Source organism: Mirounga leonina, unplaced genomic scaffold (assembly GCF_011800145.1).
Source record: "Mirounga leonina isolate KUSES-001 unplaced genomic scaffold, KU_Mleo_1.0 Mir_166, whole genome shotgun sequence".
In the NCBI taxonomy this organism is placed as follows: Eukaryota; Metazoa; Chordata; class Mammalia; order Carnivora; family Phocidae; genus Mirounga; species Mirounga leonina.
This window is the reverse complement of record NW_023270418.1, coordinates 17,895,967-17,920,071: the sequence shown is the minus strand read 5'-3', so window position 1 is coordinate 17,920,071 and position 24,105 is coordinate 17,895,967.

The window sequence follows — 24,105 nt, the reverse complement described above, 5'->3', positions numbered from 1 at the left end:
TGGGTTAAACATCTGTTTTGGGCTCAGGTCATGATCCCAGGGTCTTGGGATCAAGTCCTGCGTAGGACTCCCTGCTCAGTGGGGAGCCGGCCCCTCTGCCCCTCCCCCAGCTTGTGCTCTCTTGCATGCTCTCTCTCTCAAATAAATAAATAAATAAATAAATAAATAAATAAATAAATAAATTAAAAGATGGCATAATTGACCATCTTTTTCAAGTTTTTCTTCCTCCAGGCTGGTGATAATATTATTTCAGTTACACTCACCTAATTTGTTGTGATTGTATTTTCTACCCTCAGTAAGGGTTATTTGGTATTGTTTCCAACATCTGTATGTTTAAATGTTTAGATAACATGAGGCCAACATCTCAGATAACCTAAACATACTAATGAATTAATTGAAACAAGGAAACTATTAGCAATTTAATTAAAAGCAATAGTAAATTTGAAAGTTACTTTAAAAAGAAAGTAGTAAAAGTAAAAAGGAAATTAGAACAAAATGAGAAAGAAAAGATGAGCCCAGCAAGAATCACTGTGGCATGGAATGAGAGAAATACCAATGTAAGAAAAGATATATAAATTTGATTCTGTTCTATAGGCTTGCCCTTTAGGCTGCCAAAACATATTCTTTGGGTCAACACAATAATTTATGTTGTAATGTATAAGTGTCCAGACCTAGTTAATATATACTGTTTTATGTTTAGTACAATAATCAAGAAAACACTTTTCTCTCTCACTGAATAAGTCTATAAAATTCCCTAAAACATAGTCACAGAAGAGGGAAAGTATATGAAGTGAGAATCTTAGAGATGGGGGTAGAATTTTGCTGAAGTATTTGTTAAAATTTCTTTCTGGATTTAAATCAACCTATATATAATTAATATTATTTTTGTGCCAGGCACTGTGCTAGTACATTAATATACATAATGTGAATACTTGAGTACAATTTTAGAATACCTCCATAATTAGAAGTAACCAGGTGTAAAGGACATTAAGATAATTAGAAAAAAAGAGATGCTTATAGGCAGTACTACTCAGATTAGAAATTTATTTTTTTTATTTTTATTATCTTTTAAAGATTTTATTTATTTTTTTGACAGAGAGAGACACAGCGAGAGAGGGAACACAAACAGGGGAAGTGGGAGAGGGAGAAGCAGGCTTCCTGCCGAGCAGAGAGCCTGATGCAGGGCTCAGTCCCAGGACCCTGGGATCATGACCTGAGCCGAAGGCAGACGCTTAATGACTGAGCCACCCAGGCACCCCTCAGAATAGAAATTTATGTTGTTGCAATAAACAAGCACCCAAATCTCAGTGCATTAAGGCAATGAAAGAGCTCATTTTCTTGTTCATGATATATGTCTAATTCGAGTCACTGCAAAGGGCTAAGGAGCATCTGCGTATCCTTGTCACAAAGGGAACTGGGCTGTAGAAGCTATATCTGAACACATGCTCTTTCAGTCACTGAAACAATGAGAAGGGATATGGTAACTTGCATATTCGTTTTTACAGGCTTTAACCCAGAGTGCTGTATATTACTACTGCTCATGTGACATTAGACAAAGAAAGTCGTGAGAGCCCACTTAACTTCCAAGCGTCCCTGGAAGGAGGAAAGTTGGAAATATTTGTTGAACAGCGCCAATGATTACCAGAGTTCACTGTTCTAACCATCAAATATTCCGTTCACTCTCCTCTCCACAAAATATACTCTCTCACTCACTAAGGGAGATAAAGCAAAATTTAGTCCAATATCAGAATCACTTAGTCCAAGATTCCTAGATGGTGCACAGAAGTCACTGTGATAGGGAATGATGTGTAGTATTTGTACTTGTACATGTCAATCATGGAAATTGGTAGACTAAAAAGGCAAGTTAGTTGAAACCCACATAACCGAAATATATTGTAGGAGATAAAACCTACCATTTATGAAAGAAGAAAAAAAGAATGGAAGATGACATAGCAGTCATTGATGTGTCTTAACTTTTAAATCCTGGACAAATGTTTCCAGGGTGGCTTACCCTAGGGTAGAGAATAATCTTGTATTTGGCTTAATTTCTTCTTTGAAGAGGTTCACCCATCTATTCTTGTGGCCCTTGGCTTGGAACTCAGAGAATTTTGTCTTTTTTCCTGCTTCTGTAAACCACATCTAGAGTGGGCTTTGAAGAAGATAAGCTCTTTGAGAAATGAGCAGTTTCTCTTGGCTCACTCGTGGCATGAATGTTTGGTGACAAAGCTATCACTGTAATGATCACACCATCTTTTAATCCAGGCTGGCAATATTTTTAGCAAAATAAATCTCTCAGAGGAGTTCTGTTCTCTTCATGTACCTACAGACATGCCAACAGGTCTTTCATAGACAGACGTTTTAGATTCGCATGTGTATGTGTTCAATATAGAAGTTTTTACCTGTATTTCTTTTTACTTTCAATGTAGTTCTTTGGTTTTGGTGGAAGAACCACATTTAGTCACTTTTTTTCTTGAGATATTTTGTCTAGCTGAAGGATTTTAATCCATTCAGAGGTTCTAACATCAGGTATAAAGTCCATATCCTACACTGGATCCTTCCTACCAGGTTGGGTTTTTATCAGCTTTTGTCATTTGGAATTTTTTTTTTAAGATTTTATTTATTTATTTGAGAGAGAGGGAGGGCATGAGCAGTGGGAGAGGCAGCTGGAGAGGGAGAGGCAGACTTCTCTGCTGAGCAAGGAGCCTGATGTGGGGCTCGATCCCAGGACCCTGGGATCATGACCTACGCAAAAGGCAGACGCTTAATCAACTGAGCCACCCAGGTGCCCCTTGTCAGCTGGAATTCTGAAGTTAGTTACCTTTTCAAACTCTACAAAGTCCATCTATTTGTGAATCTTCTCTCTTCTGTTTCTTCTTGTAAAGTGACCCTTTCTTTTTTGAGTTCAGCTTATTCATCGAATAGCTTATCAGCTACAAGAAGCAGCAATCACCACATGCTATTAAAGTTCTTTTTCCTATCCTCTTGTCTTAGGGCTAATGTTTATAAGTACTTCTTTCGACTTAGTCCAAATCACAGTTCTACATTAGATAACATTATCCTTTCAGTCTCCAGTAACTGTTGTTTCAGTGCTTCCTTTCTGCCCCTTAAGCTAGTACACCATCTGTCTGGGTGTTTTTGTTTTAGCAGCTCCTCATTCCACTTCCAATTTCCATACCTGTCAGTATAGGCTAGGTTATGCTGAAATGAAAAGCAATTCAGACTCTTTGGTCAAATATCAATTATTTATTTTGGAAAAAATTTCTAGAAATGATTCAGAAATATATGAATGGTCCCCCCTGAATTCCACATATACTAATAAATTTTGGAAATCTAGATGAAATTCATATTTTTCTAACAAAGTACACTTTATACATTTGAATTATTAAGAATTAGAGTACCTAGGAAAAAACAACAATAATTTTTCAATTATCATTATGGGTTTGGAAACATCTCTCTAAGCCTGGATAGCACAAAACATAGAATACAGAAAAGAAAAAGATATAGAATTTAATAAGACAATGAGTCAAATACCATAACCAGAGTTGATAGATGCATGAAGAAGATATTCAAACTGATCTCTAGACCTAAAAAAAGACGGTCATATAATTAGTATTAAAATGTGATATTTTTTACTTTTCAGAATAATGATTAAAATTTTCAATGATTGAGAATATTCTTTGTTAAAAAGTTTGTAGATACATAGGCATTGTCTTATATAGTATTCTATATACAAAAGATACAAATGTTCTGCAGAGTGATCTCTTTAAACAACTCTGGTTCTACAAATTTACTACATGGAGGCAATTAGACAGGTGTGCAGAGATGTATACAAAGAATTTCATTGTAGCAATAGGATTATTTATATTAGGGCAAGTTTGGAATAAAAAAAAAGAGCGAAAAGCAAAATAAACCCTAATGGATATCAATAAGTGGTAATAGATCCATTAAAAAGCATGCAACCATTGAATTTTATTAAATAAAACACATGTTTGGGTTTAGAAAGATAGTCACATATGAAGATGCTCATGATGTCTCTGTGACAAAGCAAGCTGGAGAATGGCATATTAATAATTCTTATTCCTTGGTGGTAAAATTAATCCTTTTCATCAACTATATATAAATTTCCACTTTTTTTTTTCATTTTTTCCTGATTTTTAAAAACGGATATGACCAAAGTCAATAGTGTTCCCATTTTGGAGGGGAAAAAAAAGTTTTATTCATAAATTTACTGCCATAGTGCCAAATAGAAAACATGGTATAAAATAAAGGGCTTTAATTTTATTGATAAGTGGAAGTGAAATGAATGAATAGGAACAAAAAAATATGAATACTGCTAGAATTTGGGGCAAATACACCCTTGTCCCCACCACAAAAGCTATTGTCAAAATATTAAAAGATTTTTTTCTATTTAAGTTATACTTTTAGTTTTTGAGTAAAAAATGCCTTTCTTCTAGAAAATTTGAATAGCTATGGAAAACAATGAATTTTCTAAATAGCTAAATAAATACGTTTGTTGTTAAATCATAGCATATACTGTTTGTACCTCTGCACATTGAGCCCTCTTTCCATTTAACTAACTCTGTGTGATTTTCATTGAAAACAAATTATTGTTCATGCATTCAAAGGGCAATGAGCAATTAGAACATAATTGATCCAACTGAGCGTCTGATTTCAGCTTTGTGCTGAGAAAATGGTCTTGAAATAATGTCTTTTACATTAGCAATTTCACCTAATTCAGAAGAATGTTCTCTTGAATGTGAGAGTATATTGACCTGAATGAGAGTTAACTACTATCACCAACACTATAATTCTAACAGCTTCTCAGATATTTTAAATATGTACACTCTACTTAAACAATGAAATATTGATAAATTAATTAATGATAAATTATGTTGACATTTTTGGTACATTCCAAATGGTATGCATTTTGTTATTTTGTATCTCACTATGCTTCTTTGAAATTTGGAATTCAATATTTTGGTAAGACAAATTTTCTTCATTTCATTAGATATTCACAGATATTTACTGAGTTTCTGATAAACTCAGGAAATGCAAAACTGAATAAGGCAAGTATCTTCCATCAAGTAAAATAGCAAATAAAAGTGTAATAATAAATCGTAGTAATTAATTGGAGATAAGTGGAAAAATGGCAGTGGGTACTAGAAGGGAAGGTCAATATGGGCAGGCCTCAAAAAGAAGGAACACTTGAGCAATGTGATGTTATTTAGAAATTACTAGTTGTCAAGTGTTTTCTAGGTGGCACTGCTTTACATAAACTATATTTAACCCTCTCAATACTTAGTGGTTGTCATTATCATTATTTTGTTGATAGAGAAACTGAGACTCAAAAAAAATGAATAAATTTGCTGAAGCTCATAGCTGATCTGTTAAAAAGACAAAGTTTGACTCAGAAATCTCTCTCTAAAGCCATTGTTTCTCAACCCCTATCACACTCTACCAAAATGCTCCATTTATTACACAAAAGAGGGCATTTCAGAGAGGGGTAACAGTGTGTGCTAAGGCATGAAAGTGTGGAACCACAACAAAATTGTCTGGAGCATGACATATAAGCAGGAGAGCTGAAGAAACTGGGCTTAGAAAAATCACAAAGGGATGAAAACATGGAGGGGATGATGGATATGAAGGAACTGGGATTTTCAAATCAATGAGGAACCATTGAATGAGCTAAACACAGGAATAATTTTGATTGATCCAAGTATTAGAAGGCTGATAGTTCAAAGGTACAATCTTTGAGGAACTTGTCTAGTAAGCTACTACGAGGAAGAATAACACTGAATAAAAGGGAGGAATCAGAGGTATTAAAATGATATATGAGGAGAAGAGGAAGTTAGAGAGATAATGAAAAAGTGGGGAGACAATAAAGTCCTTCTGAAATTCCTTTTAAGCTGATGTTGAGTAACCACTAAAGTATCATTTAGGTACCTTTACATTCAGAAATTTCCTCCATTATTTACACTTAAACACAAATTGTCCAGTTGTATTACATCAAGTCTAATGAAATGAAATGATAAACCTATTCATGATTAAATAATACATTTTGCTAAGTGCTGATAGGAAATTAAAGAGGAAATATTAATGTCAATAGCTTCATGTTTTCTCCAAGCCTCTCTATGTTCTACTCTAGCCAAAAATGGTCTTCCCTAGCATGTGTCTTCACTGGTTGTATCACATTATTCAAAACTGTTAAATATTTATTGAATAGACAACATGTGCTAGGAATGGAGATTCATAGTTGCCTAAGAAATGTACCCTGCTTTGAAAGATTTCACATTCTCATAGAACAGCAGACTTATAAATGAGTTAATCCTAATATAAAGCAAGAAGCTAAATAATAAATGTTTGTATAAGAGAAAGTGATAAAAACTTAGAGGCTTACAAACTCTTCCTCTCTCCCATTGTAGGGAAGCAAAGTGTCTTATGGTTGGTAATTGGCTGGACATACCTGGCTTGTTGGTTAGTGCTTACCTAAGCACTAGGCAAGCAAGAGCTGATCTTCTACATACATAGGGCATCCACTACAAGATTGTGATGGTTTGCTGCCTCTGTGACATAAATAAAGAGCCTGAATCAAGGTAATGATACCTAGGTCAGGTCTACATTGGTTTCAGTAGGCTAGATAGTCAGATCAGGGTATACCAATGTATATTATTGTGTGATAATAGAATTAATGTATTTAGTAGGAGCAGGGAAATTATTAAAATTTTAGTGAGGAATAACAGATTTGAAGGATTGACAAGTAAAGAGGCAAGACTGAACTAAGGCAGTAGAACCTATGTTAAGAAATATATAGAGCTTTCAGGAGTCAATGAGAGATTCGGTATTGAAATTGGGGAATGAAAAGAGGAAGAAAGACTCCATTTTGCCACTATGAATATTCCAACACCTAAAATATGGCATGTAAAAGAGTAAAAATAGAGGAACTGGGAATGGAGAAAAATAATTTGGTTTTATTTTTTATTTTTTAAAATATTTTATTTATTTATTTGAGAGAGAGAGAACAAGCAGGGAGGAAGAGCAGAGGGAGAGGGAGAAGCATGTTCCCTGCTGAGCAGGGAGCCTGATGTGGGGCTCTATCCCAGGACCTTGGGATCATGACCTGAGCTGAAGGCAGCCACTTAACTGACTGAGCCACCCAGGAGCCCCAATAATTTGGTTTTAGAAGAGTGGATTAATGTACTATCAGAGTATATAAATGGATATATCTTTTAGACAGAAGGCACAAATTTCTGGATATTGGATAAGAGATTAAGGCTGAAAATATGTACTTTGTGGTTAAGAATATGATGTGGTAATTAAAACTATATGTAAGTGTTTGGAAAAATACTCAAGAAAGTATAGATTAAGAAGAGAAATAAGAGGCTAATAACTGAATAATGGAGAACAATACTTTCCATGAAGTTAAGGTAACAATTCAATGGAAAAGCAAAGAGTAGTCAGAAAGGTAGAGAAGACTCAGAAAAAGGAAGGGCAGTAGAAACCAAGGGAACAGAAAGACAGAGAGCCATCAACAGCACTAAATGTCAGAGAGAGTTTAAAGGTTCAAATAAAAAGGAAAAGGATCAACACCTTTCCAATTAGGTGGTCACTGGTGACCATGTGAAGAATTGTTGCCATGTAGATGTAGGTATAGACTCCAGAAAGCATGGTCAAGTCTGTGAATTAAAGATCTGGAAAAGGAGATTAAAAAATATAAATACATACATACACACATTATAAAAGCTTGTTTAGGGAAGAATAAAGCACTGGGAATACACCTGTTAAAAGAACAGAACTTTATTGGAAATATTTGGCAAATGAAAAAGCCTTTAAGAGTTTTAGAGACTGGAAGTATAGAGTCTTCTAAGAGAAAGAGACTGAAAATACAGAAGAGAAATGAAACAGCATTCCTGGGGGTGGGCAAGAGCACAGGAAAAAGAAAAGGATTTGGGTAAGGGATAGAAGGCCCTCCCTAATACAGAGCCAAAGGGATAAGGATTTGTGAAGATGTAGGCACATTTGTAGGTTGAGGGGGGAAGTTAATGATGTTAATGCTTCATAGTGTCTGTTTGCATTCTGAATTTCAAGGACAATGTATATGCTACAAAAAAGTGGACAAAATTAGTTTAGGGAAAATTTAGAATAGCTGTTGATGGGACTGGGAGCTGATTGCTAGCAAGTAGAAGGATTTCCAAGTGGGACTGAGTCCATTTGGGATTAGTACTGTACTCGCAGCATCAATCTTCATAGATTTGCCATTTTATGCATCTCTGTTTTGGAAAGGGTGATGAGGATGGTTGAGTTTAAATTTTCAGAATTTAAATTTCAGCGTTTAAATTTTCAGTGTGGGCATGGTGGAAAGGCATTGGCATTCAGTGACTATAGTGCTGGTGAGAAAGTAATGAAATGATAGAAATTAAAATCAAAGCTGGGTAGATGTAGAAGTAAGATCAAAGTAGTGCTGATGAAGAGGGGGGAAAAGGGAGTCTAAATCGATGAGGAACAGTTTAAAGAGTGGAGGAGAGGGCGCCTGGGTGGCTCAGTTGGTTAAGCGACTGCCTTCGGCTCAGGTCATGATCCTGGAGTCCCTGGATCGAGTCCCGCATCAGGCTCCCTGCTCTGCAGGGAGTCTGCTTCTCCCTCCGACCCTCCCCCCTCTCATGTGCTCTCTCTCATTCTCTCTCTCTCAAATAAATAAATAAAATCTTTAAAAAAAAAAAAAAGAGTGGAGGAGAGAGAAAAGTAGAAAGAAGAAAGGAGAGGAAGTGAGACAGACATCTAGAAGAATAAATAATCAGTCAGAAAAACCAGTGTATTAGAGTTTATTTCAACTTAAATGTGAGAAAATCATAGGTTTGTTTTTTGAGAATTAGTAAACTGAAGTAGAGTTGATAACTGTGGTTCAGAATACAAGAAATACTGTACTTAGAATGACTCTTTTTGGACACTAAACCTTATAAGATTGTGACAGAATTGGGGATACAAGAAAAATAAAATTAGTGTCACTATAAGTCAATGATTGTGAGGATACAACTGTTAATAATGGGAGACAATGACACTGTGATGTAGAAAGCAAGTTTGGTGTGATCTTAAAGGAGAAGGGTATACATACATAGAAGGAAGAATAATTGTCAGGAGGTGGAAATCGGGAGCCATATCATTACTGAATTTCTGGGCCTTTTATTTGCAGAAAGGTATCAAGGAATGAGGAAAGGTATCTGTCATTGGAAAGAAAAAAAGGTGTTTTTTGTTAAGGTAGGTTGGAGCAAAGCACTCCATGAAGAAATTAAGAATGGCGTAGACATACAGAGTGGAAAGGTGCAGGGCAGGGTCAGAGTGAGGCAGAGAAAGATGGGGAAGAGGCACAGAGAGCATACAAAAAGGGTTATAAAAGAAAGAAAATAGGGGTGTCTGGGTGGTTCAGTTGGTTAAGCATCTACCTCTTGAGTTTGTCTCTGGTCGTGATCTCAGGGTTGTGAGATTGAGCCCTGCATCAGGCTCTGTGCTTGGTTGGAGTCTGCTTGAGATTCTCTCTCTCCCTCTCCCCCTCCCCCCAGTCACATACTCTCTCTTTTCTCTCTCTCTCAAATAAATAAATAAAATCTTAAAAAAAAAAGAAAATAGTTGTAAAAGGAAGAACACAGTTGATATGAGGTATGTGTATGGTCAGCCGGGTTTGGTGTTAACAGGATGAAAGAATATGCATAATTACCTATTCTTGAGGTTCTAAATATTTATTTTATATTATGCTGTTTTAATGTAGTGGAAATAAGTGAAGGTCCGGACTGGTATCTGAACTTGAAATATACATGTAATTCCTAGTTAATATTTAGTAGGCCAAGCTAAATTCGACAGAAGAATTGCTATTAATAATGTATTTGACATCACTAATTTAGTTTCTACTATGAAGCAGGTTTTGGTGGTAACAGGAAAGATTTAAGGAAGGACTTTTCCTTGGAGAATGACTGATCTTAGGGCTCGGGTAGGAATGGGATAAGATGGGCTTGAACTGTTCTGTTTCATCTGGAAAGAAAAGAAGTATTGCTGAAGTTGACAGGGGATGTTACAAGGATCCTGGAAGCAGCATGAAAGGGTTACTTCTGGATAAATCTTGAACTCTTTGAGTACCAAAACAACTAAGGACCATAATGAATTACAGGTCATTCACAAAATGTAACTCCATTAGTTTGTAACAATAATAACTAGGTAAAGAAAGACAAAAATGGAGGAGGAGGTAGGGCTCTTGCTTATAGTAGAATGCCAAACTCAAACTGGGAAATTTGGAGAGGATAGTAGATTCAGATGGTTCATTTTCCAACCATCATATAAAGATTGGTTAAGAATCATTGATGGATGCTAAATTTAGGAGAGCGAGAGTTTTGATAGGAAAATATATTTGCATGGTTTTGTGATGTTTTCCTAAAGAAACTCTATGGGTAGCAAAGAAAAAAAATAGTAATAATATAGAGGAAAATTGGGGACTTTGGGTGATTAAAATCACCATAAAAACCAAAAGGCAAACCCCATGAGAAAAACCCAAATAAGGGATATTCTACAACGAATCTTACTTGCACTCCTCAAAACTGTCCAAGTTATGAAAACTAAGGAAAGAATGAGAAACTGACACAGATCAATGCAGATTAAAGTGAAATTTCAACTAAATGTAATTTGCTATCCTGGGCTTGCTGCTAGAAATTAGTGGAAAACCTGGTGAAACCCCAATAAAGTCTGTAGTTTATTGAATAGCAGAGTACCAATGTTAATATCTTAGCTCTGGGGAAAGCGCATGTGGGAGTTCTCTCTACTCTTTGAAACCTTTCTGCAAATCTAGAATTATCCCCAAATAAAAGCTTATTAAAGTTGAAAGGAGGAGGGCAGATAGACATTTTTGCTTTCAGATGTGATACCCTGAGAAGGACAGAATTTCACCCAAATGAAATTTGACAATTCCAGTTGTCAATTCCAGTTGACAATGCATAACCTGAATTTAACCACAAAGAAACATCAGAGAAACTCAAAATGCAGAACATTCTATTAAAACAATACTACATTTGAAACTGTGTCATAAAAGATAAAAGGATATGCTGAAGGAGTATTCCAGATTAAAGATTAAAAGACATGATAATTAAAATGGAATATGGGATCTTAGACTGGATTCTATATTGGAAGAACAAAAGTACTATAAAGGACATTGGTGGTTAATTTTTTTAAAAAATTGGAATATGGATGGTAGACAATTATATCACTTAAATTTAATTAGATGATAATTGTGTTGTATTTATATAAGATAATATGCTATTCTAAGGAAATATACACTGAAGTATTTAAGGGTAAATGGATATGATGTATGCATCTCAATCTCAAGAGCTTCAGAAAAATAAGTATGATGTGAGTATTGAGAGAAAAAGGAATTAGGGCAAAATATTGATAATTGGTGTATCTGAATAAAGAACACATGCATATTCTTTTTACACTTCTGGCCACTTTTCTGTATTTTGGAAACTTTCTAGCTTTTGCCTTTTTTAGAAAGAAATGAGTTTCTTCTAAGAAAGGCACCGTGACTTAATACCTGAAGTAGAATAATTATAGTAATAGAATTTTTAAGCTGGAAGGAGCTTCCTAAGATGTTGACCTTAGGGAACACATTTTTCATGTTTGTATTGCCAGAGCTTTAAATAAGGTGGTTGGTAAATAAAAGATGTTCAAAGATGCTGAAAGAATTAAGGAGTGGATGACAGCTCTTAAGGACAGTACCTAGAACTGTCAATATCAGCTGCTGATAGATGGCAGAATTGTTTTTCCTTTCCCTGAATAAGTAGTTCCTATAGATACAATTTTATAATACTGTATCTAAATCTACAGAATAAACCATAAAGACAACATTAGAACAGCAGGTGAATAACAGGCTCAAACTTTCCCATCCCTGGTAACTGCTAAAGGATCACTGGTGTCCATGACTGATTTAGACACTTAGAAAAGAGAAAAATGGCATTCAGGTCTAAGTAAAATTGAAGGGATAGGGATTTCAGGCTGTATATCCTAACCCAGGTTCTTCTGCCACAGTGCTATAGGAATTTGGATAAAACATGTAAGCTTTCTCTTGGTTTCCCCATCAATGGGCCAACCAGGCCTATCTGCTCTTAGGTCATACAAGGGGGAAGAGAGTGAAGATTCTTTTTTTTTTTTTTTTTATTCTTATGTTAATCCCCATACATTACATCATTAGTTCTAGATGAAGTGTTCCATGATTCATTGTTTGTGCATAACACCCAGTGCTCCATGCAGAACGTGCCCTCCTCAATACCCACCACCAGACCAACCCATCCTCCCACCCCCCTCCCCTCTAGAACCCTCAGTTTGTTTTTCAGAGTCCATCGTCTCTCATGGTTCGTCCACCCCTCAGATTTCCCCCGCTTCATTCTTCCCCTCCTGCTACCTTCTTCTTCTTTTTTTTTTCTTAACATATATTGCATTATTTGTTTCAGAGGTACACATCTGAGGAGAGTGAAGATTCTTTTATTTCAAGTTGGTAAACATAGTGGAGTGACTGAAAAACTGGGAAAACAAACAAACATTAGATTGAGATAATTTGAAACAATGTGGGTTTAAATAGAAAAACTAGCCACATCTCTTTGATGACCCCTTAAAATTTGTCAGCACATGACCTTCTGTTGTGAATATACAGAAAATGTACATTTCTTGTCTATTATAGATAGCTTCCAGAGATGTCCTTATTTCAATTTAATGTCTTAAAATCTACTTAAACACCAAATAAATGGGCTTCACATTTGCATAATCTCTTACTAAGATTTACAATGGGCACTCAATAAGGATTAAGAAGCAATGAATCCTCGCATAACTACAATACTGCTTTTCTCCCTGCCTTTCTTAGAAGAGGAACACAGATAAACATGTATTTCTCTGAGCAAATGAAAAATACAATTTGGTTCTCCTATTTCCTTAAGAAAATTCTTCTATAAGCAATTGACATGTTTTCCATTTCAGTAACTGCTCTGTAATGGAATTTTAAAAAGCCGAAACAGGAATTTAGGCCTTTTTTATAGCTCCCTGTGTTCAAGGTTATCTGCTTATCAAAACGGTTTTCAAAGTGATGAGTTAAATACTAGCGAGGAAGTAACTGGTGGAAACAAAGGTTTTAGTGTTGAGACAGAATGTGGAATTATGAACGTTGCTGTTGCCTGTGTATGAGCATGGCCCTGGGGGGAGGAGGGATATATATATATATATATTTTTTTTTCTCTTTTTTTAGAGAGAGAGAATGAGCGGGAGGGGCAGAGGGAGAAAGAGAGAGAGGATCTCAAGCAGACTCTGCACCAAGAGTGGAGCCTGTCTCAGGGCTTATCTCCTGACCCTGAGATCATGACTTGAGCCAAAATAAGAGTATCGAGAGTGGGTTGTGTAACTGACTGAGCCACCCAGATGCCCTGACGCTATATCCTATATTTTAAAACCCTGGGCAAAACCTTTCATTATTTGATGCATTGATGAATGGATTGGTTGGTTGAGGTTTCCAGGGTGGTCTGCTAATATTTGTACTACATTCTGGAACCTTGGCAGAAATATCTCTCCAGGAATAAAAAGTCTGTTTTATGTGGAAAGAAAAAAGAGAAAGTTAGGGAAATGATTCTTTTTCTCTAACACAGATTATATTTCACTGATAGACAAAATTTAAGTGAATGGCACTTGGAAATAAACACACTAATTTACTATCATATTACCATTAAAATTACAATTGCATTGGAGGAGTTTGCAAAACTCAGAGATGATTTAAAAATAATCACGAAGTTGGGTAATGGTAGGAAAAAAAATCAAATAAATGAAGTATAAGAATAAAAGGAGAAAAATAGAGGAAATAAGTTTAATAGAATTCAAATATATATTGGCTATAAAATCCAGATGACGAAGACTGGTTACATTCAGCTTCCAATAAACATAGAGACAAACTGAAACTGTCAGTTCAGATCTGTGTTTGACTATAACTGGGACTACAATATGAAAGAAAGCAAAACAACAATAAAAAGTGGGTGTAAACGAATTGTAGGTTTTGTTTGTTAGTTTTTAGTTACTCCTAGATAAGTCAGCACTTCTGTGATGGCTCAGCAGGGACAGAACTTCTCTTTCTGTTCTACAATCCTTTGTGTGTACTTTTCATATTGAAGGTCATCTTATAGTGTAAAATAACTGCTGGACTCTAGCTCTCTAGACTATATTTGAAGTCAAAAATAAGAATAGAAGAGGAGAAAGGCAAAAAAAAAAAAGTGTATTTCTAGAAGTTCCAGTCAATTGTTTTTGTTTATACTCACTAGACTCCCCTTTTTACAAGAGAAATATACATAAACATACATATACACATATGTATGTATACACATATGTATGTATATGCATGAATATGTATATATATATGTCTTTCTTAGAAATATTGACCTTATATTGATTAAAAGGAAAGAAAAATAGATATTGGATAGGAAGCCATGGCATCGACACACTAAAACCTAAATAGGGTGAGTTAAAGTCCTTGAGAAAACGCTCAGATGACTTGAGATAATATGAAAGAATATAATAACCAAGGTGTAAGGAATGAGAAAAATGGAAGAGAGGAAAAATTGGAGCTCCCTCAATTTTACCTACTTCTGGAAATCCTCTAACTTTTCATTATTCTCTGATGGTTTGTGTGATCATCCTGAAGGACATACAAATGACATGCATTAAGCTCTAAGCAAAGCCACTAGTCTTTTACCCATTTTTACATAGTAATGTGATTCAAGAGGTATAAGAAGGCTGTGATCCAAAGAAACTCTGTACTGACCACCATTTCTTTTAACATTTCACCATTAGTTACCATCCGAACCCAGCTGATGCTCCCTATTAGATATGCATTCTTTTGAGTTTAAATAATCTTTTAAAATACAGATGCAGCTTCAGGAACTGTTGGCCAGACCCTCAGTGAAAAAGTGAGGACTATAAAGATTCATAAAAAGGTGTTCCTTGAACTCAAGAAATCTATAGGCCAGTGGTGGATATGAATAAATTTACAGAAAAATAAAATACAAGGTTATAAGTGTGATGCTTTTAAAAGCTTCAAGTGCTGCGGCGCCTGGGTGGCTCAGTCGTTAAGCGTCTGCCTTCGGCTCAGGTCATGATCCCAGGATCCTGGGATCGAGCCCCACATCGGGCTCCCTGCTCTGCGAAGGGGCGGGGGGCCTGCTTCTCCCTTTCCCACTCCCCTGCTTGTGTTCCCTCTTTCGCTGTGTCTCTCTCTGTCAAATAAATAAATAAAATAAAATAAAAATAAAAATAAAAATAAAATAAAAGCTTCAAGTGCTTAGAGGAAGAGCATCTGAGATACAGTTAGTAGTTCAAAACCTGAGAAAAATTTCTCTAGGAGAAGTACCTTAAGCAGTCATAAACATTTATGATCATGTCGTGGAGCAGATTTTTTGCTTTTGTAGCTGACTGAAAACACTAACTTGGAAATTTTACGATAGTGAAAAGGTAGGGAAGGGCTTGGGTGTAATGAATACAATCTAGGAAGACCAGGTGAGATAAAAAATTGGAGGAGTGGTAGGACATGGGCAAAGGTTATCTTTACTTTTTTTGTTTGTTTGTTTCTGAAATACCCATAGACAGTATAAAGTGTGTGTGTATATACAAATATATATGTAAATGTAAATATATATATGTGTGTATACCTATATATATGTGCATATGTATGTATACATGTGTGTATATATATATATGAAGCTAAAGTTGAGTCTATAGTTCCCCATTGATTCTTACCACTAGCCTATGCAAGAACATCCAGATTTGAGGGTCTTGGCAGTACACACGGAATGGGGATTTTTGTAAAAGTTGAGCACCATCACCTTTTTATACTCTTAGCAACTGTAGTCCAGAAACAGCATATACCTCTGTTCAAAGCACTTGCATTCAGCAAGGCACATAACCCAAACCCTGAAATGTTCAAGTGTCAGGACACAGACAACCTCCCCTTTTCTCTGCCCATACAGCAGGTCTTAGGTCTTTAACATTTATTTTACACAGCTTGCCACATAGGTAAAAGGAGGAGGGGGAAAAAAAAACCATGATTAGAGAATCGAAGGAGTGGTTTTGAAAGGTCATAAACTTCTAACTCTGAATCTGATACCAAGAACATATGATCGTGCGATTAAGTCAGAAGGCATTCTATAGTCAATGTATTTGGAATAACTTGGCAAGATCGCCATGTGGAGTGAATATATAGAGAGAAGTAGAAACCACATATTAAGAGGTAGTTTTTAAAATAAGTATATAATGAGTATTCATTTTTAATCCTAGCTTTTAAAACTTATATTCTTTCAAAAGAATTGAATGTGGCTTGTGCAATTAAACTAACATAAAATTATATATAAAAAAGAGTAGACATAATCAACATAGTGAGAATATGCTATTCCTTATACTCAAGTAAGATAATGACGTTGTCTTTTTCCTTTTCTTGCCCAAAATGAAAATAACTTTTATTTTTGTTATAGTTATTAAAGAAATGGTACTCATTAAAATTTCACACAATATAAAAAAGCTCTAAAGAAGAAAGTGAGATTTGCCAAAAGTAATAATACTAATGATTACTTATATTTTACTACGTAACCTGCTTTTTCTAAACAAACACACACACATCTTATTTTATAGCCTGCTTTTTCACTCAATGCTATGTTGTAATTATGTTTTCATGTCAATAAATGTAAATGTGTATTTTAGTTTTAATAACTGGATTCTACATTATCATATAGATGTTTCATATACTTATATTATCCACTTCCCCATCAGATTAATTTAAATTGTTTTCAATTATTAAATATTATAATCAAACTTAGAACATTTCCTAGGATAGCCATATAGTCAAGTGTTTAATTGCAGAAATGAGAAAGCTCTGAGCTTTTATCAAAATCATTAGGATGGCTGGGGTGCCTGGGTGGCTCAGTCAGTTAAGCGTCCAACTCTTGGTTTAGGCTCAGGTTATGATCCCAGGGTCCTGGGATCCAGCCCCACGTAGGGCTCTGCACAGAGCACAGAGTTTGCTTGAGAGTCTCTCCCTCTTCCTCTCCATCTGCCCCTCTCCTGATCACGTGCTCTCCCTCTCTGAAATGAAATAAATAAAATCTTCAAAATCATTAGCATGGCTGGAAGAGTGAGTTCTAGACTGGGCTTAAAGGAATAATTTCCAAAATGATACCATGAAACAGGGCCACCAAGAGAATGACTGTCTTTCCCATAATCTGGAAGGCGGGATATCAGGAAGCAGTCCTTTGAATTCATGGAACCTTTGATTTATAATCCAAATGTCATGAAACTCCTGACCCAAGGAAAAGAACACTCAAGTTCGCATCTCCAGAATCAGGAAGGTCCTGCTGCCATCTTACCTGTTGGTCCCAGGAAAATACTCCTGAGCTGTGATTCAAGTATCAGGATGCTCAGGCACAGAGTATATGGACCCAGAGTTTTGCCACACTTTTAAGCTTTGCACTGGCAGAGTGAATGTCTTAGGACTTGACTCTCATGAAATTAGTGATTGGTCCCCGGGCTGCTGCCACAAAACAACAGTTCTCTCACACTGTCAGCAGAAAGTGGAAGGACCTGTGACGTGGCCCCCACATGCATCCTGTCTTCCAAATCCCATGGGATTGTGCCTGCATAAATGGCCCTGACATATCAGGAACCCTGGCTTCAAGTGAGTCTATGTGACAAGTGTTTAAGCTTTCCTCATTGCACTGTAAAGGAAGGTCTAGAAAAGGGTGGAATGGAGGCTGAGTGTCAGTCTCTTGTAGTCACTAAAATTCCCTGGATAAAAAGACCTGCTCAGGAGATAGGCAGCCTGATTTCAATGTCAAACTATTGTGACATGGATCAAGTTATTTAATTTCTGTCATCCTGAGATTCCTCAGTTGTAAAACTGGGATAATAATAGATAAAAATCATTTGTGGTGTTTTATGATGATTAAACTAGATAACACATCTGATGAAATGAAAAAAAATGTCTGCCATTATTACAGTTTTACGGACATCTTTCACAAGCTTGTTTGGTTATTTTTTTAGGATAAATTTCTCTAAGTGGAATTTACGACTAATGGACACACACATTTATGTGTTACAGTAGGATGTCAAATGTAAACAATGGCCAGATTTACACCCCTGCCCCAAATTGTGAGGGTAACTATTTCTCAACAACATCTCCTAGACAGGTTATCATGTTTTTGTTTAAATTTGCAATATTTAATTAACGTAGGTAATCAAATTTTAGTCAACAAAGTGACTGGTTCATTTCTCTCTGCTAGAAATTGTTTATTCCTTTTGCTAATTTTCTATTGAGCTGTTTATATTACTTATTTATATAATAAATTTCTTGTTGATATATAAGTGCTCATTATAAGGCAAGTATTTTAATATTTTGTCACACATGTTACAAATATTTTTCTCCAGCTTTATTGATGTATAATTGGCAAATATGTGCATTTAAAGTGTACGTGATGATTTGATATATATAAACATTGTCAAATAATTATAACAATCAAGTTAATACATTTATCACCTCACATAGTCACCTTTTGTATGTATGTGTGTGGTGAGAATGCGTAAGATCTATTCTGTTAGCAAATTTCAAGTATACAATACAGTTATTAACTGTAGTCACTGTTCTCTATAGTAGTGGGATTACTGCATCATATGCTATTTCTATTTTTAACTTTTTGAGGAAACTTCATTCTGTTTTCCATAGTGGCTGCACCACCACCAATCCTATCACCAATGTACAAGGTTTCTCTTTTCTTTACACACTTGTCAATACTTATCATTTCTTTTTATAAATAGCCATTCTAACAGGGTGCGAGGTGATAGGTCATTGTGCTTTCAATTTCCATTTCCCAGATAATTAGTAATGTCAAACACCTTTTCATATAACTTGGCTATCTGTATATTTAATAAAAAATCATATAAATGTCTTATTGTACTAATATAATACATTGTGAAATATATTCCAAAATGGAAAATAAAACATTTGAAGTCAAACATATAATTCATAGGTGTAAATAATATTCCTAATTTTTCCCCTCAAATCATGATAGATCCTGAACACCCCCAGAAGTTGTTCTGTTCTACTGAAGATTGCTGCTCTAGACGTCTTTTCTTTTCCCTGTAACATTGCCTTAGAGAAAGAGACAGAAGAAATTAAGCAAACTTTTATTTTTCTTTCCCTCAAATTATAAGAGTTTAGGTTTATAAAACTTGGCAACAGCCATGTGTCCAATATCTTCGTCAAACGAGTAAAGAAAGGGGCTACTTCTGATAAAAAGATGGTACCTGCCCATGCACAAAATAGATTGCCCAAATGATCCATGCTATTGCAGAAGAAATGCTAAGACAGGTTGAGCACATTTGTCATACAGTTTTGAAGCTCAGAATCATCAGTGGGATGATGCTAATTTTGAGTCTTCTTGGTCATAACACCACTGTATTATACTCAGAATTATTTAATTTTTAGGGTTGGTGAAACTCAGTGCTTTGAGTTGCTACACTGATGGATATCACAATTAGCACTGAAAGAAGAATCATAATCAGTGATCCATTCTGCCAAAAAGGTATCTTCCAGGGACTTTTAAAATTTTGTGTTTTTAGCTTTATTCATTGTAACACCTCATTTTTGAGACCACCCCTATATTTAAGTTTCCAAAACTTAAATAACTGGGGACTTTGAAAATGGACATAAATACATGAAATCTTCAAATATTCTATCTGTATAATCTAAATTCTCATCATAATTTTGATTTAAAAATTTGTTTTACTGTAAACATCGAGTTCATTTGTTTTTTTATTTTTTTGTTTGCTTTTTGCTTTGTTTCTGTTTTTACTTACATTACAGTTAGTTTAACATACAGTGTAGTATGAGTTTCAGGTGTACAATATATTGATTCAACAATTCCATGCAGCACCCAGTACTCATCACAACAGGTGATGAGTACTTAATCCCCACACTTGTTTCATCTGCTGCACCCCTCCCCCGGCAACCATCAGTTTGTTATCAAGTTCATTTTTAAGTAACATTCTAAAAATTCCTGAACTACAATCAAGTATAGTTTATTTAATGACAAAAAAGCCTTATTGGATATTTGATGCAGGAGAGACCAAGAACAACATGTCTTTTGCCGCTTCATTCTTTTTTCATAACTTTAATACTAGTTCTTTTTCTCTAGTGATTTCTTCCAGATTCCCTTCTTTCTCACTTTTATTATTTTTCCTTTCTTTTCCTATTTGATATTTAAATACATACTTTGGTATTTGGACAGAAGTGGGTTTAGGGATGGTGATAAAATTAAAATTAAAAAAAGCTAATGTGTCAAAATGTCGTAGAGAACATTTAGCCAACTATATATGTAACCATATATATGTAACTATATATAACTATATATATAAAACTATATAACTATATATATAACTATGTAACTATATATGTGTGTGTATATGTATATGTATATTATATATATATATATATATATATAACTATATAACTATGTATATAGTAGAGGAAATTGAGAAAGGGAAATGAGACAAGTATAAAGCCATATATACTTTAGAATAATCTGTCATACTATATTAACTATTTATCTATATCTTATATATTATATAGTTGTATTTTATATTATATTTTTAGGGCTTAGTCTTATGGTACCAAAACTGCTTTTATTCAAAACACTCATGAGAGGCATTAAATTTGTTAAAACTGTCTTATTTGACTTTGCTGAATTTTTTACCTAATTACCAAATATTGAATTTAAAGCACTTGAAAATTCACAGCTCTTTCACATAATATTATTTACTTCTGATGATAAAAGTGGTTAGTTAGATAATATTGTCCCTATTTTAGAGAAAATGTGAAATGTGGAAAGCAAGGTCCAGGGCTGAGGTCCAGACTAAACCCTGAAGGTGAGACCACCTCTGCTCAGACGGGAAAGTCCATTCTTTCCTACTCTGTCCCATTTTGTCTAGAACATTAACCTACACTAGAAATCTTTTCTCTCTTAGGTTTTGCTGCCTACTAAAAAAGACTTTCTTTTTTACTTTGTGTTTTACTTCTTGTCTATCTCAAGTTTGAGCATTTGAGGTGCTAATTTATCAGCTAATAAAAAGGCAGTAATTGTAATTCTTAATTGAATGAAGGGTAGATCTCCTTTTCTAGCTTTTCCACCGCTAAAGCCTCAGCTGTGAATTATAGTAAAATTGCTACGCCACTTGTTTCCAGAGACTGTCACATAGGAATCAACTTTATCACCTTACCACTAGGGAGGTAGAAGAGTGTGTCCTTGGTGAACTAAGTGCTTAGGTTGTGGACTGCCATTGGTTTTAAGATGAAAAATCTCATTTTACTCTTCCATCCACGTGTTAGAAGGGAAATAGATGTCAAGGCTAGTCGTTAAATCATGCTGAGCATTACTAATTTAGTAAGGCTGTTATTTACTGCACAGTAAGGTAATTAGGAGCACTTCCATGAGTAATTTTGAAAAGTGACAACTCACCAGATAATCATCACCAGTGTATCTTTGGTCTCTGAAAATGTCAAAGAATCCCCTTGAAATGCTCAATGTTACCCACTTCCATAGGCTGAGACATGGCTTAATTATCTATGACTTAAAATTATACCATGCTCAATCAAATTGAACACTTGATACCTGTTCTGGAATCCAAGCTGCTCAGTATTTCTGGTGATTGCTAGACCTTAAAAACACTAGACTATACCTGAGCTTTAAATGTGTAAGCCTGTTTTGCCTTTCCAACAAGCTTACTACGTACGCCACCTACGCCTTATGATTTTCCGCCCTTAAAAACCTAAGTCAATAAATCAAGGCTAGAGTCTGGAGAGTGTCCTAAAGATTTTCTGTGATTATTTCTAACTGCTTTGTAGATTCCTTCACCACTATTCCTAAGTATTCTCTGAGATTTCAACCCCTGGTCCCCTTTCCCTTTGTTTCCTTTTAGAAAATGCAAACTTCTCGAGATCTTCAAGACTCTTCACAAAGACTCTTCACAAAACTGTGACTGCTCCTTCTCCACCCTGACACCATGGCCTTCCCTTCCTGGCTTTTGGCCAATGCTTACTTTAACTTTGCAAAGCAGTGACATTTTTCCTAGAGTTACCATGATTCATTGTGGTTTATTGTGTTTCCGTTCCTCTTTCCCCTAGAATGTTAGGTCCCTGTGGTTTGGAGATGCCTTAATAATATTTGTTCCTAGTCTCTACTGCAGTGTCCAAATACAGTCAATATTCAATTAATGTTGACTTGAAGTAACAGCAGAAGCATTTCACCTTGCCATTTAAGAAGGATTATTCCTTTATATGATTTCAATCATTTAAAATTTATTTGGACTTTTTTATGGCCTAACTTATAGTCTATCCTGTAGAATGTTCTGTGTACTTTGAGAAATATGTGTATTTTGCTGTTATTGTGTGGAATATTCTATAGATGTATGTTAGGACTAATTTGTTTGTAATGTTGATCAGATATTCTGTTTCCTTGGTGATCTTCTGCCTAGTTGTTCCAACTTTTATTGAAAATGAGGTATTGAAGATCAACGGTTACTGTAGAATTATCTATTTCTCCAATCAGTTCTGTTAGTTTTTGCTTCATGTGTTATGTCCTTTAATACAATGGAATGAAAGTAGAAATCCGTAATAGAAAAGATTATGAAATACACAATTATATGAAAATGAAAAACACATTCTTAAATAATACATGCCTCAGAAAAAATCACAAGGGACATTAGCAAATAATGTGAGAAGAATTAAAACAGAAACACTGCACACCAAAACTTATGGAATGTGGCAAGAGTAGATCAGAGAGAAATGTGTTTTTTAAAATTCCATTATTGATTTGTGAATGTCTCTGACATGAAAAAGTGTGTGTGTGTGTGCATGTGTGTGTGTGTGTATGTGGTATAAAATCAAATGACATAATAGAATGTACAGGAAGATTCTGTTGTATTTTTTAAGTTATTGTCATGAAATGTATATCTTAGAGGGGGAGACTAGGGAAGCAAAATAAACAAGAAAATAATGAAAAATGCATTTTTTTTTGTATTTTAAGATAAGAAATCAAGATTTAGAGACTATAAGTGAATAGCCCAAGTTCACGTATCTAGGAAGTAGTTTGCTTTGAATCCATGTGGTCAGCATCTTTCCTAGAAAAGACAGGCAGGGTAAGGGTACAGCAGAGATCAAAGGAGTGGGGAATTAGTGGCAGTTTTTCTAGGACTCAAAAGATTTTAGAATGAATGTGTGGGGAAAATCTGTTCTTCAGGCAAAGTTAATCTTAGAAGATAATCTATTTCAAGTTATGGCATTTTTGCCATTTTGCAGTGGTATTTTTGTAGAACATAAAAATGTCTATTTCAGTGCCATGTGAGCATAACTTTATATAGAATGTGCAAGTATGGGATGAGGGAAGGATATGTTTGTGGCTTTAGCACCACAGTGGAGGTATGCTCTGAATATGATGCCTGTCCTCATAGATGAAAGGTGAAAACAAAAATCTTTGTGCAGGGAGGAGAAAATAGAGGGAGTTATCTCTTCAGCTGCCCCTGCCCACACAGGTAGTTGTCCCCACCACCTGCTGTAGCATTGGCATCTGTCACCCACTGCTGGTGCTTCCTGCGGACGTCTGGGAAAGAGCCGTAATTACTCTCTTTTCTGGGCTCATCTCACCCAGAACAGTCAGGAGAGATTTAACCCTGACAAAATGCTGATTACAGGAGAGATGGAAGGAAATGACCCCCCCCCCAAAAAAAAAGATTTCTATTCTCCATCCAACTGAGAGCACAGATCATGCCCATCCATGTGTATGCTTCGGACTTGGCTTTGAATCCTGGCTCTCTGCCTCCCTTTGTGATTGTGGGTATATTACAGAAGCCAAGTGACAGCCTCAATGACTTCTTTGGTAAAATGGGAGAGTAATGGTTACCTCTGGAGGATTAAGTGAGAACCTGTAATACACTGATACTTTCGGCATTCAATAAATAGCTTCTGTGTGTAGTATTAAATCTATGATTTGGACCCTCCCTGTTCACTCA